This window comes from Gopherus flavomarginatus, chromosome 2 (assembly GCF_025201925.1).
Source record: "Gopherus flavomarginatus isolate rGopFla2 chromosome 2, rGopFla2.mat.asm, whole genome shotgun sequence".
NCBI classification, from domain to species: Eukaryota; Metazoa; Chordata; order Testudines; family Testudinidae; genus Gopherus; species Gopherus flavomarginatus.
In genome coordinates, this window is record NC_066618.1 from 13,354,484 (window position 1) to 13,372,451 (window position 17,968).

At 44.1% G+C, this 17,968-nt stretch overlaps 1 protein-coding gene across 4 annotated transcripts in view; it reads left to right on the plus strand.

The window, feature by feature from the left end:
* The window catches only part of OXSR1 (oxidative stress responsive kinase 1), a 140,912-nt gene that overhangs the window by 6,048 nt on the left and 116,896 nt on the right, over window positions 1-17,968 (plus strand). The window contains exons 2-3 of one of the 4 annotated variants that reach the window (XM_050941531.1): window positions 1,234-1,305; window positions 5,306-5,508. The exons of 2 other annotated variants lie outside the window; for them this stretch is intronic. The gene's annotated coding sequence lies outside the window, so the exon portion shown is untranslated. The remainder of the gene's footprint in view (window positions 1-1,233; window positions 1,306-5,305; window positions 5,509-17,968) is intronic. One more of the 4 variants, XM_050941530.1, reaches the window with a different exon arrangement.

Below are 17,968 nucleotides of genomic sequence, written 5' to 3' on the forward strand. Positions count from 1 at the left end.
TGTAATGATAACCCTCCAGATGTGGACTGCATGGAAATCAATGCAGTGCTGTTTTCTAAGGTCTGAGGGAAGATAGCCCTATTGCTGCAGCTGCTCAGAGCTTCCCCAAACTGCCATAGAGTGGAGACCAAATAAAATTCTATGGGTTCTCAGAGTTGCTATTGGGGGAAACCTGTGAGCAACAATGAAACTGAGTAGACTCATTTCACTCATATTCATTCTGCTGCATCTTCAGAAAGCTGTGAGCAGTATGTGAAGTAAACACTCTACTCCTGGGGGAATTCTGTGCCACCGTGTGCATGCATAATTAATGAGCTACGCATTGAATTTTTTTGCCAGAAAGCTGCTGCAGTTCCACCTTTTGCCCACTAAAAGGAGCTGTGGCGATAGAACAGAGCAGCAGCTCCTGGCCACCTAGGAAAGAGAGACAGCCTGCTTTCTTTGCAGTGCCTGTCTGGCCACATCAGAGACAGACAGCATGGGGCTGCTGGAGGTCAGATATGGGCTCATAAGGGCTAGTGTGGGAGGACAGAGGGAGGCAGGGGCTGAATGAGAGTAAAGGGCAGTGGGGGGTAGGGGGGTGCAGGGCCACATAGGGACAGAAGTGGCTGGGGATGTGCAGGGCCACATGGGGATGGGGAAGGGATTGCAGGGCCACATGGCGATGGGAGCATTGCTGAGTGGAGGTGGAGGGACACATGGTCAGGGGGTGCAGGGTCACATGGGGACAGGCAGATGTGACTGACTGAATGGAACAGACTAGGATTTAGCCAGGGTCTGCATGGGGGAAGCTCCCTGACAATGCCTCGCTGCTCCCACCCAAAAACCTCTTTCATACTTTTCCCACCCATACCCAACAACCCTCCAAGTTCACACCTCAGGCTCCTTCCCAGCAATTACATCCCTCTCCCTCAGCTCCTCTGTTACTCTGACTCCCCCAAGCCTTGGCGCTGCTTCTGAAGCATGTAGTAAGTACAGTTCTGTATTGTAGTTTAAATGAATATTACTCAAAATTCTGTATTAATATGCCTAGTAAGGAATCTATTTGTCAAAAAAACATTTCTTGAATCTTTTTTGTCGTCTATATTGTTACAGACATACTTTCTGACAGGTATTTTGAAATAAATGACCAAAAATAATTGAAACTGATGTGATTATATTGTGGTGTTTTGACAAAAAAATATGCAGAATTTTAAAATATTACGCACAGAATTTTTAATTTTTTTGGTGCAGAATTTCCCCAGGAGTAACATTGGCACAAGCTATTAACTGAGGAGGAGGAGAATGTATAAAACCAGAGGCAGGGTAGGGGTAAATTAACAGAGAACTCCCTCTTCTTCCTCAACCCCCCCCCCCGACTCCTGCCTTCACAGCTGTCAGGAGGCGCTGGGTTGTGGGGAAGAGGAGGAACAAAGTGAATGTTAATGTTCCTTCTCCCTTTCAGAAATGAAATCTAAAATAAAGTTAATACTTATTAAGGTTTTTCCCTTTTCTAGCAGCTGGGTATGTGGGTAGCTGTTTTACACAGGCATTGCCCCTGAACACAGTAGAGCCTGCAGCTTAATTCTGTGGCATTTAGATGTGTTGTAAATTTTCAACTCCTGTGGATCGAGGGGGAATGTGGTTAGGTAGGAGAGGTTGATTAATATTCTGTTGCACCCCCAAGAGCATCTCAATGAACATAGTCTAAGCTCTCTGAATTTTATCAAAATATCTATAGGGACCTATCTCACAAATTAAAAATGCATGGTACAGAAAGAGTACTCATAAGTATCTACACACTGTAATAGCAGTTAGAACACTTTTATGTTGAGGGAGAAGGAGATGGAGTGGGAAAAATTTATCCGACAATAAGCTGTATAGAGTCTGTTTGGGGATGAGAATTGATGGTTCACCTATGAGTCTTGTATGGTAACTGTAGGCAAGTTTCTGAGTGGTAGCTGTGTTAGTCTGTATCAGCAAAGAGAACGAGGAGTCCTTGTGGCACCTTAGAGACTAACAAATTTATTTGGGCATAAGCTTTTGTGGGCTAAAATGCACTTCATCAGATGCATGGAGTGGAAAATGCAGTAGCAGGTGTATATACACAGTACATGAAAAGATAGGAGTTGCCTTACTAATGGGATGAGGGAGGTCAGTGCTGATGAGACAATTCAATTAGGCAAGTTGTAACTAAGCCTAAACAATTTAAACAAACCATTTTTTTTTGTTACTAATGCTATACATTGAAAATGAAAGTCATAAAATCCAGTTCAGTTTTCACTCTTTCTTGCTCTGTTTGTTTCTGGCATTTCTCCATTTATTTTAATTGGCTAAGCTAAGTCAATTTCCATTGCAAGTTCTCAGTGTTCAGATTTAGAATGCTGCAGGGAAATTTCTCTCTCAAAAAAACTCAGTAGAAGGTTTGATCTGTTCTTTTAAAGTGGAAACCTTTCTCTTGGTCTTAGGTTGTGGTAAAGCTTTTACAAAACCAACTTAAGAGGAACATAAAGCGTATTCAAAGTGCTCAGCCTGGCTAGGCATCTATGCGCATAGCCCTCATCGCTATAACTTATGTCCCACGCTGTGAAATCCAAACGCAAGGGCTTGGATTGTAAACCCACTTAAACAGCCGGGTGTCCCTGCCATATCCAAAGTATCCACTCATCTGAACAGTGGGGATTTCTAGCTACTTAGAACCTTGTTACCATCGCTTAGTAAAATCCAACCATTTGTCTTTGAAAGTTTCCTCCTATCTGATCATCTGGGAATGAAGGAAAGAACTGTACTACAAATGCAGTCCAGCTTCTGTTGCCAGCCCCTGCTCCCTCTAGTTGGCGTAAAAGGAGAATAGAAGGGAGGAAGTGGAAGTAGGATGGGGGCATTTAAAAATAATCAAGCAGCAGTAGCATATCTCTTCTAAAGAGGAGGGCTGGAAAGAGTACCTCACAGAATCAGCTTGGCTGCCTTTCCAGCTGACTTGAGGGGAGGGCAAAGGACTCAGCTTCCTTCAGCTATTTTGGGGTGAGTGAGATACAGGGAAGCCTTAAATAGAAGCAGACCGCTGTGGTTTGTTCCTGGATTGCAGTTTCTTGGAAAGATTAATATTTTGTACTTTAATTTGTCAATAAGCCATTTTGTAAGTATGGTGTAACAGTCTAGGGTAGGCATTTCTCAGCCAGTAGTCAAATATCTTGGCTGCCCTTGGCTCCTCTGCATACCCGAGGGGTGCATGTATTGGCTGACAAATGCACACTTTGGAATGTTATTACTTATGTAACCGACTGAATCTCAGAGAGAGAATCGATTCTCCCCAGAACATTCAGCTTTTAAAGTTCACAGTAACTATTTTATTCCAGAGGCTGGAGCTGTTGATGGGAACAGGAGCTGGTCCATTAAGACTCTAGATGTTGACTTGAGTTCTTCTGAAATTTAAATATCTGAGCCTTTAAAACTGCAAACAACTCGAGCTAGATATTTTAATTACAAATGAGTATTGAAACTGTAATCTGGTAAAATTTGATCTTTTGTGAAGTGTTTTCTCTGGTCAAACTGTTTCACTTGCTGTTTGGCTACTAGGGTGACCAGTGCTAAATGTAGTTTATTAGACTTTTTACGTGCAAGTTTAGAGGATACAAAGCTGTGAGCAATGTGAGGATAGAAAATAACTGTGGAATAATTGCCAGTAAAAAAAGACTGCTGTATTAGGAAAATGGAAATTGCTGTACTAGGTCAGCCTAGCAATCTGCCCAGCCCGTTTTCCTGACTCCTGTCATAGCTGAGGAACTGAGGTGCCGAGATGAAGGGCCCAACTTTCAAAGTTGCTGTAGTTCCCTTTCACTTTAGTTGGAGCCGTTCATACGCAGCACTTCAGAAAATCAAGCCTTGTGTGACTTGCCTGGAGTCAGGCCTAGAACCCAGATTCCTGACTAATGATCCAGAGTCCTTAATCACAGGACCACCATTCTATTGAATTGTACTTGAAGAAGACTGGTGGTGCCTGAAAGGACTACGTCGTAGGTGACTGCTGTCAACATATTTAGTCATAACTATGTTAGTGAAGAGAACATGTATTTAAAAATGAAATCTGAGTGAATGAAGTTAGATATTATGTTAGTAAGTGGTATGAGTATACTTGAATGGAAAATGTAGGCTTGGAAGGATGAAATTTTTAACCATATATGTCAGTAAATGTTGATTTCACCATACATATACAAACTGATGGAAAAATATTTCCACTGATAAAAAAAATGCTGGTTGGGAACTTACTGGAGTCAAAATCCAATGTTTGACTTTTGAATTAGGCTTGTTACAAAAGGATGAGTAAGTGAATAGTAAAAACCAGTATGACTTGTTGATTTAAGCATATTTACTTCATATGTTTTGACACGTAAGGGGGACAGTTTGCGTTTTGACAGTTTACAAAACTTTAAATTTTTGGATCTCAGTGTGTCCTGTCATTAAATAATTGTGACTCCCAATAACTTCCTTCTGCTGTAAACATTTAAACAGACAATAATCTAAAATAAAGCTTTAAAATATACATCAATATTATGAGTTGAAATTACAAAAAAAATAATAAAAATTGAATTCTGCCAATTCTATAGCTAGGTATATCTAAAGTGGCAGATAAAATCTTTATTGTATTGAGAAATGCTGTGTGTTCCATAGTATTTAAACACTAGGGGGCAGAGCCGAGGCTTCATGTGCAACCATAAAGGGATACTAGACAATTGAAACAGTTTTTGTCCTACACCTGCCCTGAAATGCTCTGCCAACTTCCGTGGTTTTAAAATGACAGTTTTTGCTATCTTTTACATATCTTTATCTCCCCTGTTGCTGTATGCCAAACCCACATGATCTGGATATATCTACCTGTGGCTGGCCTATGACAGCTGGCTTGGGTTAACAGGCTATTTAACTGTAGTGTAGATGTCCAGGCTCTGGCTCGAGCTCTGGGACCCTCCCACCTCACAGAGTCCTAGAGTCCAGGCTCCAGCCCCAGCCTGAACATGTACACTGCATTTAAACAGCCCCTTAGCCTGAGTCAGCTAGCATGGGCCAGCTGTGGGGGTCTAATGGCAGTGTAGATGTACCCTCTGAGTAAGCTGACTAGGCTGAAAGGGTTCTCAAGTGCACAAAGTGAACAAATTAGAAATGGAAATCTTTCATTTCTCAATCACAGTAGTCTTACTGGGTGTTACAGCTAACAATGGAATGTTTTTTAAAGTAACTTTAAGACAGTTATGACTTTTTTTGAAGTCCTTTAACTTTGTCACTTCCTGACTTTTGAGTGTTTAACGTGGCTTTTATTGTAATCTCCTAGGGAGATTAAAAGAAATTCTGTGGTATGGAACTGTTTGGCTACACAACATGACAACATCAAATGCTGCATCCCACACACCTTACAAGGTTTTCTTAGAGGGAGCTCTTCTACTCTGCACTCTGCGAAGTCTGCAGGAGACTGCTCTCTCCAGCAAGCCTTAAAAGCTGCACAGATCATTTCTTGCGAGATGCACAGGGAATGAGGTAAGAGCTCTGGATTCACTCTGTGCATTTACTTTTTCGCTACACTGTTAAGTTAGCCCCAGTCTCCTGCTCAGTGTAGCTGACGTTCACTGCAAACATTGCTTAAAAAAAGGCATACCAATTGTATTGTGTATGCATGAAGTGCAACTTTCAAAGGCTCATAACTCGGTCAAATTAAAATGAGTTTTCACTGGAACACACAAAGGCTCTTCTCATCAAGGGCCTAACTTCTGGCCAAACTTCAACTTTCTGCCCCAGCCATCTTCACTCCCCTCATACTCAAAAGACTAAACTGGTTTTACTGAAACTTCCCAAAAGAAACGCCTGTTTGCTCAGAGAGCAAGCCTGTGTCAACTCAATAAGTGAAAACTTCAGAAGGTTATGGGCAAATGAAAGAGGTGAAATTTGATGACAAACTGAAACACAAACTGTAGAAGTATCTCTTGCTATAATAAACCCAAGCTGCTTATTGCTTATAGTTCTGCTGTTTAACTGTAGTCAAACATAAGCTTTCTTTTTTTCCCCCTACTCCTTCTAGTGCCTCATCATTTATCTATGTAGGAGAGAAATCACTTCGCTTTTTCATCCATCCACAGAATTGTTAACTAGATTCAGATTACAGTATCAAATTCTGTTCTGTTATCCCCCACTGAGCATTTGGGGTTGCCCAACATAACTGATTCCAGAACTTGGCCTATAGTATCTCCTCCTAGAGGTGATGTGTGAGAGGAAAGAATTTTAATTGCCTCTCAGAGCAAAGGATGAGTTCCTAAGTTTGGCTGATGGGGGTGGAGGATGTCGTCTTAACGGAGTAGATGTCACTGGGAAATGGCTGAACCACATATATGGAAAGACATTTCTGGTGAGCTTGTCACAGGGTCACTAGATCGTGGGAGTATTCTGCAACAGTTTCAGATCATTGAAAACTTTGCATTTTTTTTTAGTTTAAACACACGAATCATAAATCAGTATAGTAATGTTCTTCATATTCAATCCCTTTGTGCCCTTGTCATGTTGTCAGGTTTCAATATGCTGTACATTCTTGTCCTGAAGATGCTGGACAATTTAGTAGAAGCTTTTATGAGGAAATTTGGAAGTTTTGACAGAGTAGGGAATTCTGGTCTCTGGGAACTGAGAACCAATTTAGGATTGTGGGGGTAAGCACCTCAGATTGGTGTTTCTGCTAAAACCATCAGCAGTGAAATAGCTATGTTGATATTGTCATCTCTGGGTTTCATAGTTAATCTCATTGAGATGAGTGGTGCAATTCAGACGTCAGAGTTCTTATTTCAGGATGTTTGCAGACTCGTGCAGACAGTACAGTATTGGTTGAGTCCAAGATTAAGGTTTTCTTCACATCCATGAGGGCTAGAAACAATTCTGTAACAGCCAGCTGAACCACTACGGAATCATGGACTCCATGGGGCCCTGAGCTTTCTGATGTTGTTTTTCAGAACTGAAGTAAAGGGAAACATCCGGTACAATAGGACCTCCGAGTTATGAACACCTGGCGAATGGAGGTTGTTCATAACTCTGAACAAAACATCATGGTTGTTCTTTCAAAAGTTTACAACTCAACATGGACGTTATACAGCTTTGAAACTTTACTATGCAGAAAAAAAATGCTGTTTTCCCTTTATTTTTTGTCCGAGTTTTAAGGCTTAACACAATACTGTACTGTATTTGAGGGTTTTTTTTTGGTCTCTGCTACTGCCTGATTGTATACTTCCGGTTCCAAATGAGGGGTGTGGTTGACTGATCAGTTCATAACTCCGGTATTTGTAATTCTGAGATTCTACTGTATTTCGAAATGCCTAAGTTAAATTAAGAGGACTGATTAGTGAATACATGGTGTCATAAACAGATGGTTAAGGGTTAATGTCTCTCTTACCTGTGAAGGGTTAAGAAGCTCAGTAAACTTGGCTGACCCCTGACCAGAGGACCAATAGGAGGACAAGATACTTTCAAATCTTGGTGGAGGGAAGTCTTTGTTTGTGCTTTTTGTTTTGTTCGTTGTTCGCTCTCGGGACTGAGAGGGGCAAGACATCATTCCAGGCTCTCCAAGTCTTTCTGAATCAATCTCTCGTGTTTCAAAATTGTAAGTAATAGTCAGGCAAGGCAGATTAGTCTTATGTTTGTTTTCTCAACTTGTAAATGGTTCTTTTGCTGGAAGGATTTTTACCTCTGTTTGTTGTAACTTTGACTCTAAGGCTGGAGGGAGGGGTGGTCCCTCTGGTCTATATGAATCTGAGTATCCTGTAAAGCATTTTCCATCCTGATTTTACAGAGAGAATTTGTACCTTTTCTTTCTTTAATTAAAAGCTTTCTTTTTAAGAACCTGATTGATTTTTCCTTGTTTTAAGATCCAATGGATTGGGTCTGAACTCACCAGGGATTGTTGGGGGGAAAAGGAGGGGGATGGTTAATTCCTCTTTGTTTTAAGGTCCAAGGAGTTTGGATCTGGGTTCCCCAGGGAAGGTTTTGGGGGAACAGAAAGTGTGCCAGACACTAAATTCTGGCTGGTGACAGCGTACCAGACCTAAGCTAGTACTTAAGCTTAGAAGTGTTCATGCAGGTCCCCACTTTTTCGTACTCTAAAATTCAAAGTGGGGAAAAAACGTTGACACATGGTACATCATTTCTAAAGTGCACTTGAGAATTACATGCATAAGTTGCATTAGTCCAGTGGTCACCAACCTGTCGTTCATGATCGACTGGTTGATCCTGGGAACTCTCTGTCAATCACAATCTCTGGGGCACTGTGGGGCTGGCTACCTGCTGCGGCCCCATGCCACTCTCGGAAGCTTCCAGAACGCCCCCGCGGTCTGGGGGAGAGGGGTTCCGTGCGCTGCTCCTGCCTGCAAGCACTGTCCCCGCAACTGCCATTGACCGGGAATGGGGAACTGTGGCCAATGAGAGCTTTAGGGGCAGTGCCTGCAAGAGAGGGGCAGCGCGCAGAGTCATGTGCCCCCTGTGTTCCCCCTAGTCGTGTTGGCCCCTTCTCAGGAGTGGCGTGGGGCCACGGCAGGCAAGGAGCCTGCCTTAGGCATGCTGTGCCTCCGATCGAGATAAGTGCCGCCTGGCGGGAGGCTGCACCTTGAAGCCCCCCTCCTGTGCCCCAAACTCCTGCCCACTCCCTGAGCCCCCTCCTTCACTCCTATCCCCTGCCTTAGCCTTGACCTCCTTCTGAGCCAGCACCCCGCACTCTCTCCTGTATCCCAACACTCCTGCCGCAGCCCGGAGCCCCCTCCTGCCCCCAAACACCCTCCCAGAGCTTGAACCCCTCACCCCACCTACACACCTAACCTCTGGCTCAACCGAGATCCCCCTCCCACACCGCAAACCCATCAGTCTCAGCCCAGAGCCCGCACCTCCTCTCGAACCCTAACCCCCTGCTACAGCCCAGTGAAAGTGATTGTGTGTGGGGGGATGGAGTGGGAAGGGGTGGGGCCTTGGGGAAGGGGGCGGGAAAGATCCTGGGTTGCCCTTAAATTCAAAAAGTGACCTTGGATCTAAAAAGGTTAGAGACCACTGCGTTAGTCAGATTTCTGTGTGTTTGTTGTATGTCCCCTGATGGATGAATTCCTATTTATCCTCTTATTGCTTGTTCAGATATTTCTAATAGATGTGTAAAGGTAAACTGCTATACCAGGGAGTAAATATGCCCTCTACTGCCTCTTTATGATGTATAGAGACACTGTTAATGTTTCCTCAACTTTTTTTCTGCTGCTTGTTCTACATTAGTGATGCTGGTCCTGGCAGCCTTTTTTCTGGAGGGGTTGGGTGATATTTGGAGCATCTGGATGGTGATATTGCAGCTCTTTTTCTTTAAACCCAACTGAATATCCCCTCCTCTCATTTGGGGATGGGAGAGCTGCAGACTGATATTTCAGCACTGAGCTGTTTTATCTTTCAGATTCTCCAAACATTTCCAAATACCTCTATTAAAAAGATGGCAATTGGAACTTGATTTAAAATAGAGTAGTAGAGGATGCAAACTCTTGTCTAGTAACTACCTTGACATTAACATCCAACAAACAGCATTTCAACAGAAGAATTCTCATTAGATTGACATTTCTGCATATCACCGACCCAGACCTTGATTTGAACAGCTGTGAGGGCATGAGGGACAAGTATCCTTAACATAAAATTATTCATTCTGCATATAGGATCCAGAGTAACTCTTCTTACTCATGCTTAGGAAATACTCTTTCTAGCAATTCAACTAATCTTGTGCACTGAACCCACTAATAGAGACAGAAAAGATCCTATTACATCCAGCCTATGCCTTGCAATGACAGGATAACTGCCTCCAATAAGGCAGGGGTTCTCAGCCTTTTCCTGTCTGAGGCCCCCCTCGACATGCTATAAAAACTCCAGGGTCCGGGGTGGGGGGGTAAGGGCCTTGCGGCAGGGGCTTTGCGCATAGGTGTAATTTGACTTCTATTTTGGGGGAGCAGGGGCCAGTGGGGCTCGAGCCAGCTCTGCATGGCGGGGTCTGTGGAGGGAGCTCCACTTCTACCCCCTGACTCACCTCAGCAGGCCACGCAGCCTGTCTGGGTTGGTGGGGGTGCAATCAAAAATTATAACTCAAAGGTGGCAGGCTTAGCTCAAAAATTTGAAAACAGCTCAGGGTGCAGGGAGGGGATAGCCCATGGTGTAGGGAGAGGGGTATTAGGGGCTGTATGCTGGGAGAAGTCGCATGCAGTCCCTGTTCCCGGAAGGGTCTGCCAGCCACGGAGCAGGTTCTCCCCATCCGGGCAGCTCTGACTTGCTGCCTCTGCGGGAGCAAAGAGGCCTGGGAGCTGAGGAGCAGCTTCAACCCCAGGCACCAGCAGGAGAGGAGGGAAGGCTGCGGCTGCTGGCTCCATGGCACCAGCTGGAGCAGCAGCTGCCCTGCATGGCCCGGTAACAGTAAAAACAGCTACCAGCACATTTTCCCACCTTTGGGTGAGCATGCTCAGTACAACCTAGATAGGAAATTCTTCTGCCAGGGAGCTGTTTGTGCCACTACACCGGCTCTGGCTTCCTGCCTCTGACCTGGCTAGTGGGCGGGGAAAGGAAATGGGGGAGATGGCGGGGAGAGAGATATGGAGCTGTGCTGCCCCTGGGACTGCCATGTTCTTGCGCTGCAGTTTGGAGGTGACAGTGCTCTCCATGTCCCCAGCTCTGCCCCGGGCTCAAGGCTTCTGCCCCATAGGGAGCACCAGGGCTGGGGGATTTAGCCTGGCACCTCCCAGCTTCAGCTCCGCAAGGGGTGCTGGCAGGGATCAGGGCTTCAGCCTCGTTGGGGGTGCCGCAGCCTCCTTGAAAGGGCTCAGAGACCCCCAGGGGACTGTGGATCCCCAGTTGATATCCTCTGCAATAGTGGACATATCAGATGGTTAAGCAGCTATATATGAAAACTTATTTACCTAAAATAACCACTGCTTTTACTATAAACATCTACTCTGTATACGGACAGCTTGTTTTTTCGGTGGAACTCCAGCCAAATAAAATATCCCTTACAGTTGACACATACTGTTCCAGATAAAATTCAGAGAGAGAGGTTGGGAGGGGAGGAGTGAGAATACTGGCTTGGCTACTGTATCAGGGCTGTGTTTTTGAGCCTTGGTAATAGGAATGCAGTAAGTATGGAATTTATGTTCATAGAAGATTAGGGTTGGAAGAGACATCAGGGGTTATCCAGTCCAACCCCTTGCAAAATATGTTGCAGCATATACCATCAAGACAGCTGAAGTGAATGCATTGCTGGGTTTGGAAATAAGATGTTTTGGCTTGCCTTCCATCCTGAAAACTTTAAATTAACCAAGGAGGCTGGAAAGTAATGAAATAAATAGTTGGTTCAAACCGCAAATCTAATGTGGACACGTTAACTAGCATCTAGGTAAATGTGGCAGATCGCAAAGGACTTGTGTACCTGACCCTCGGTGCTTATCATGGTTGCCAGTGTGCGGAATGCCTTTCCTAGAGACAATTCTCCAGATAACCCAGGCATCATAGAGGTACTGGAGAGTCTTGTGTACCCTCTGATGAACCTTGAGTTATTCTAAGCACCTCTGAAGGCTTGCTTATCCAAACCCATGGAGGCCCTGAGTGACACAATCCGCTACAGAATCCTGCACCTGCTCAATATAGGGTATTTCAACCAGTCTTTCTTGGAATGCAGAAGGATCTGAGGCTTCTTTCTTACTTTATTATTTGTATTACCACAGTTCCTAGGAGCCCCACTGTGCTAGTCACTGGACAAACAGCGACTGTCTCTGCCTTAAGGAACGTGTAATTTAAGGGTATGTCTGCCTGCCAAAAAAGGTGTTCTTAGCTTGGGTTAGCTAGCTCAGGTTAAAATAGCAACCCTATGATGCTGTAAATTTAGTTGCAGTGTCTTCACTGCTTTTAACCTGAGTTAAGAACACATTTTTTGGCAGCGTAGACATTCCCTTCCTATAAGACGAGAGAAAACAGATGGATGTGGACAGATGAGGGATTATAAGGAAACAACTCCAACATTGGTCAGCGTCATATTCCTTCCACAAACATCTTTAGATGGGGCACCTCTCCACTTTTCTCCTCACTGTAGTATTGAGGGAGATACAGTGGTTGGCTGAAGCTTCCATGGCTGGCCAGCAGAATGGAGATGGATGAGGAGGTGTCTGCTCTGCTCTGCACAGCCCCCTTCTAGCGGCAGAAAACCAGCTTAAAAAATCAGGCTGCTCAGCTTCCTGTGATATTAGCCAGGACTTAATATTTTTCTTTAAATAATATGGGTGCAGTGGTCAGGTATGGTTAACTGTTGAGAGAGGGGTTTCTACATAGTTTTCCAGGAAGCCAAAGTGCCTCAATGGCAGTGTATCTAACTCATCTACATTGATTTATATAGAGTGGCTATCACCTATTCTACTTTAATTATCTTCTAGGATAAGGCAGCTCCTTAGTGTTTGTGGCAGATTACCCACAGCCCCCTTTGCCCCCAAACCATCTGATTCCACTAGGGAAAGATTGAGAACAGCTGCTGTAGACCCAGCCCACTCGGATGTTGAGGGCAGATGGAAGAGGAGGAATGGGGGAACAGATCATTTTCCTGGCGCAATGCTCAAGCGATATTAAGATGTGTGGGCAAAGGAGTAAAGTGCATATATAAGGGTGGTCAGCGACGGGGATAAGATTCCTCTTCCTCACTGTAAAACCCTGATATGTCTGGTGAAGTGAATTGACCACTCGAGCTTCCCAATAATTCATCAATAAACAGTCCTATCTAATTATAGCACACAATACAACAGGATGGGGGAAATGTACCAAAACTGAGCTATAGCAGCCTATTGGTGGCTGATGCCTTTGAGGACAAGATGACTTCTTGCCAAGTGACTGTTAAAATGTTTTCTGCTCATTTTTACATAAATTGCGGAGCTGGGCAGTAATTCTAATTGTCAGTAAAATACTGCTTGAGCCCGTATTGATGTGGGGGTATTGGAGAGAGTATAGTTAAATGAGTGTTAACATCAAACTATTTTTAGCTGTCCTCTTGGTACTTTCCTCTGTGTATGCTGAACATCAGGAATCTTGAATTAAAACTTTTTCTGTCTTGGATAGAAACACCCATGCTCTGAACTCAATGCTTGTTTTTGAATGGCACTGTAAACAGCAAGAGCTCTCATCAAGATTGTGGATTATTCACTGCCAGCAACTTTATATGCAGTTCAAATATTTCACATATAGCCATTTATTATAGTTGTTTGTGAATTCTGCATATCTTGGTTCTGTGTATATCTTTTCTGAACACACTCGATCGATATTGAGATGCTGATCGAGTCTGCTGATGTGACCAAATGCACACCTTTATTCACACCGTACACACTGTTATATTTTGTACACAGATTATTACACCTTGTGAGGTATCAGTTGAAAACTAATAACTCACTGGTCAATAATATGGTGAAATATGTGTAGCAACATTATATGTAAAGTTATGAACATACACCTCTACCCTGATATAACGCTGTCCTCAGGAGCCAAAAAAACTTACCGCGTTATAGATGAAATCGCATTATATCAAATTTGCTTTGATCCACCAGAGTGCACAGCCCCCCCCCCTCCCGAGCACTGCTTTATTGCGTTATATCTGAATTCGTGTTATATTGGGGTAGAAATGTATTAAATGGTGGCTGAAATGTGTTTAGCAGACAAGTCTGAGAAGGGGGTAAACCTGTTCCTCAAAGATAAGGGACAGGCTGATGCCTCTAGCTGGGTGTCATCAAAGTTGATCAGTAATCACCAGTCAGGTGGCCATTCGGGGGCAGGAACAGATCGATCTGCATTGTAACAAACAGTAACCTGGAAGCTCTTTCACCACGAGACTCTGTGTCTCCATCTTCACAGTGGGAAGAAAGTTTATCTGGGGGTAACCCTCAGGAAAATGCATTTCGAAGGGTGACTGGACTATTAATAGTGAGAGGCAAAAATACACTAGGTACACACACACACACACACACACTCTCTCTCTCTCTCTCTCTCTCTCTCTCTCTCTTTTGCACGCGTTTTCAAGATGACAAATCAGTATTAAGACTTTGGGCTGGGTTCTGAACTGAGAATTTGGTCAGTCCTCTTTCTGGGAGCATGTATTAAGGATTTTAAATTGAGCCATGTCTAGCTTGTTAAGTTTTAGCTACTATGATTTTCTTTTTCTGTTGTAATCATTTGTGACTTTAATACCTTATACTTGTACTTACTTAAAATCTGTCTTAGTAGTTAAACTAGTTTTTATTTTTTAATCAAAACTAATCCATTGTTGTGTTTAAATGTAGCTGTTTGGTAACTCCATTTAAAGTGGCAAACTTGCATATTGACTCCTTACGGGGCAACACACCTCTAATAACTGTCCAGGAGAGGGCTGGACAGTGCAGAATACATGTTTTTGGGGAAAATTTTGGACTGGGGGTGTCTTGGGGTTACCCTGCAGATAATAATCAACACTGTTGGAAGCCAGATTATGGCTGGTGTGTCTCTGACAGGCTGCTGAGGTCAGAGTTGCTGGGCCGGAGCTGTAGCTGTACAGACACTCAAGGTGTGACCTGCAGGCTGTTTATGAGCAGATCATTGTAAGACACCCACAGTTGCAGGGCAGGTGGTGACACAGCCCCTCACTGATCTGGATTGCACCCTGGAATGTGATAGTTGGTCACTATAATGGGTGAGGGATAAAAGAGAAATGATTCAAGCTTTGAAAATATGAGATTAGAAATTTATATTAAATTCTAACTTAAATTTAAGTATCTTATCATAGGAACAGTGACTGAAACAAATAAAATGGCTCTATGACATGCAGAGAATTATGAACAGTCCTGGTATATTCAGGGATTGAATTTACCAGACACTATACTACAAAGTTACATTGACATAAGGCAACTTATGTTGAGCTATATGTGCATGTGTCTACAGTCTGTTGTCTCTGGCGGATGAAAGTGCCTTGTTGCAGCAATGCACTAAAACCACATCCCTAAATGTTGTAGAGCTGTGGTTGACCTACTAAGGTGACAGTGAGAATGTAGACCTTGTATGACCTGTGTTGACCCTAACAGTCCTCCAGCAGCTGTCCCACAATACCCCATTTCCTGCAACATTGACTGCGCTGATCACAATTTAAAACTCCACTGCCCGGGGGTGAGGGAGACCAGAAGCTGTCAGCTCAATTAAAGTTCCCCATGTGTTTTTTGAAATGCCTTTTCCTGATTGTACACCTTGGCAAGCACATCTAGCAGCTCACCTTTGCCTTGTGCAACTGCCCAGCCGACCATGCCGACTCCACGTATGCAGACAGGTACTAGACAAGCTCCAGCCCGGAGCATAAAGGAAGTATTGGATCTCCTGCACCAGTGAGGAGAAGAGATTGCAAGCACAGCTACAGACCAGCTGCAGATCTCCACTTTCTGTGAGCAGATTGCACAGGGGATGCAGGGGTCAGCAGCAGTGCTGCATGAAAGTGACGGAACTTCGTCAGGGATACCACAGGGCCAGGGAACACAACAGATTTGGTGCTGTGCTGTCACATTGTCGGTTCTACAAGAGCTGCATACCCATACTTGGCAGAGACCCTATCAGCACTTCACAGACCACCATGGATACCTCAGAGGAGGCAAACTCTTGCTGTGAACAGCGTGAGAGCGGAGGAATGGCGGGATGTGCATAGTGGGAACTTGAGTCATGCTGCGAGCCAGGGCTTGTTTGAAACGCTGCCAGAGTGAGCCTGATGAAGGGGAAGAGAATGTGGGTAAGTGTGTGCCTATTTTCCCCTTATGATCTTTCGTGCTCTTGAGATCTCCGCAGTTCTCTCCTGAAGGTTTCTAGAGTGGACGCTTAATTTCTTTCTCTGTTGTAGGATGCTTTCTCACACCATTCTGATGGCTTTGGCAGGCTCATTGCAGTCACCAGTATATGGGCCTGGGTGGCTTTGGGACACCAGTAGCAGCTGTTCTGTGCCTTCGTGATCCTCAGTTGTGAGATGTCAGCTAAAATCACCACTACCTGTGGAAAATAGTGCCGTTGCCATGTGCTCAGACCCATGGGAAAAATGGCTGAAAATTTTATAGCTTTGTGGAACAGAAAATCCACCCTCCCCTACTCGTGGTGGGTTGTATTCACCAGAGCTGGGCCTGGAGAGCGGTGTTGTGCCAAGGTGCTGCAAAGTCGACGTATCCACAAGTATCTCTTATTAAGTGTTTGTGGGAATGAGGGAAGAGTTTTGAAACGTATCTTTCCTTTGCCATTGCGGCTGTCAATCCAGTGGTTTTTATCAGCAGCTCCTCCTGTGGTGACGTGAAGGGATGCCCCCTCCACACCTGCAGAAAGCATGACTTTGAGGAAGAGATGTTCTGTGAGATCCTGAAGGCATATGCTCCTGGATTGTCAACAAAGGGTTTGCAATGTGAATAGGCTAACAGCATGGAAAAAGACAGAGGACAGGAAAAAGGCCCAGGAGTCCAAGCAGGACAAGGACTGGGAAATGCACCAGGACATAATGGGTCTTCTCAAGTAGCAAACTCAAATGCTGCAGGACCTACAAGTCTAGAAATCCCAGCCTTTCCATCTTTTGTTTTCCTTAGTCATTGCTCTCTACACCCCTCTCCGCAACATAGTACGTGTCATCACAGGGTGCATCACCAGAAATAGAGGACAAGCTGGAGGGAATGCAGGCAGGAGGGACTTAGCCTTCTATGTGGACTTGGACCAAACCTAGACACTTACAAAAGGGACGAGATCAGGCTGGAGGGGATTGCATTCAGGAGTGTGTTTTCCATAGATCTAGAACTCTTGTGCTCTTTAAGAGTAAAGTGTATATGTTCAAGAAATTCCTTGCTACCATTGGTTTTCCTTGTTCTACTTCCATGCTGTAACTAGAAACCAGAGCTCCCACAACGAGGTTGTTGGGGTGTGTGTGTGTGTGAGAGAGTGCAGTGGCACTGGTTCGAGGGCCTGGATGGCTGGATTGTGGGTCTCGCTGCTAAAAATGGGTGTCAGACATGGGTTTTGCTTCTGGGGAGTGTGCCTGAGTGACCCCGAGCTAGGAATAGTGATCAGGCACTACCTAGACCCAGGCCACTTAGCAGCACATGGAATTCAGTGGTAGGATCTCATCATAATAAGATTGATGCTCATTGAGAGATCTGGAGTGGACCAGTTGTGAGACCCTACGGAAAGGGATTGGAGTAATCGCTAGTGTAGGATTTGTAATGGGCAGCCACGGAAATTCCCTTGCCCCAAATAATTTTGTTTCCTGGTTCTAAATGTTCAATAACTTCCCAGCCAGGCAGTGTCACCTCTCCTGAGCCCCCCTTCCTCTATATCTGTAGGTTGCAGTTTCATTTGCTGAATATATTGTGATGCATAAATCTTTATCCACTGCTTTAAGATTGTTGTCTTTCCCCTCTCCTGTCCTTCCTCACTCCCAAGGAATTTCACAAATAAATCAAATAGCTGCAACTCCTTAAGCACCTACCACTCTATGCAAGAAAACCACAGCTTCATATACGTTCATCTGTGAAAATCATGGTTGGTGTATGTATAGCATTAATGGACTACATTTGTTTACTCAAAACGGACATAAATTTTTTTTGTAATTTTATATTTCCACTCCCATTTAGTTATGTTAAAAATGTATATAACTCTCTCTATGGGATTTTTCACACATTGAGTGAGAAAAAGAGCACCGAAAAATCAAAGTTCTATTTTTGGCGAATCACGTTCTTTATTAGTTCAGAGCAGAATGCATAGTGGTTGCCAAAGCAAATGGTATTGTAAATTCACACCAAGCACAACATAAGTCATAGCTTCAGGAAAACACATATTCATTAATGTGTACAGCAAGCAGTACACAGATCTTAACAACCAAAGCTCCAGGCCCAGAGAAACTCTGACTGACCATTAAAGTGCTCTTTCAAAGCCTCCTTCCACCACATAGTTCCATGGT